Below are 1,425 nucleotides of genomic sequence, written 5' to 3' on the forward strand. Positions count from 1 at the left end.
CCTTAGTGGGGAGGGGAGATGAGTTACCCACATGTGACAATAAGTAACAAATCAAGAACAAGGGACTGCCCTTTGGGCAGTTCAAATCAGTGGCTTCTGCAGGCCTGGACTAGGCTCTCCCTCTCTCTATTTCCTTGCCTTCTACCTTCCTAATTGTAAATAAACTACCATAAAACCCATCCTGACTTGGGTCTATTTAATTATGGAATCAATCTGAATTATTTCTTCCTGGCGACCACATCTTTATATATATATATATCATGTATAATTTCTAAATATTACAGCATAAACTGGTCCTTGGCAATGATGGTCAGCCCACCACATCTCAGGACCCCTCCCCGAGTCCTGGATAACAGCAAACATTGAGGGGAAGTCGCTCACTATGTTGGTAGACACAGGAGCAGAACACTCTGTCCTAACAACCCCTTTCTGGAAATTGTCCTCTAAGTCATCCTGGGTCCAAGGCATGGCAGGAGTCAACCTGTATCCCTGGACCAGCTCCCGTACCGTCAACCTAGGAACCTGATAAGTCACCCATTCCTTCTTGGTCATTCCAGATAGTCCTGCGCCCCTCCTGGGGAGAGATTTGTTACACAAGATCAGGGCCCACATTCAGCTTTCCACAGGGGGAGTTATGGTCACCAATGACTTAGGGAACCCCCTAAACGTTCTGACCCTCTCCCTGGAAGATGAACATAGACTTTTTCTGGACCAACACCTGAGGCCATCCCCCCTCATGTCCTACCCTGAGTGGAAAATTTCCCCACTGTTTGGGCAGAGCGATCCAGAATGGGTCTCGTTATCAACCAAGCCCCCATCTTGATAACCCTCAAAAGTGGGGCTGTACCAGTGAGGGTCAAACAATATCCCATGTCCCTGGAGGCACACAAAGGTATCCAACCCCACATTGCCCACCTCTTAAAAGCTGGGATCCTAACACCCTGTCAGTCCTGGTGGAACACCCCTCTGCCGCCTGTCAGGAAACCTGGGGGAACAGACTGCAGACCAGTCCAGGACCTCAGGGAGGTCAATAAGCGTATTGAGGACATAAACCCTACTGTCCCCAACCCATACACATTTCTGAGCAACTTCCACCCTTCTCTGATCTTGTACACCACTCTGGACCTTAAAGATGCTTTTTTCACCCTTCCTCTCGTGCCCATTAGCCAAGCTATTTTTGCCTTTGAATGGTTTTCTCCTGATGTCCAACCTATTGCCTAACTTGTTTGGTCTCGTCTGCCCCAGTGTCTAAAACTCAGCCCCTCCCTCTTCAGCTATGCCTTGGCCCCAGACTTGTAGCCCTTCGGTGAGCAGAACACCAGGCTAGTCTCCTACAGTATGTTGATGACCTCCTTATTGCTGCTCTGAATGAAAACTCTTTCAAAACTGCAACGGAAGCCTTGCTCCATTGCCTTGACTCCACAG

General features: G+C 48.8%; 1 pseudogene; it reads left to right on the top strand.

Moving 5' to 3' along the window:
- Window positions 1-466: 466 nt before the first annotated feature.
- Window positions 467-1,221, top strand: LOC123233292 (annotated as a pseudogene).
- Window positions 1,222-1,425: the final 204 nt, after the last annotated feature.

The sequence above is a fragment of the Gracilinanus agilis genome, chromosome 2 (genome assembly GCF_016433145.1).
Source record: "Gracilinanus agilis isolate LMUSP501 chromosome 2, AgileGrace, whole genome shotgun sequence".
NCBI classification, from domain to species: Eukaryota; Metazoa; Chordata; class Mammalia; order Didelphimorphia; family Didelphidae; genus Gracilinanus; species Gracilinanus agilis.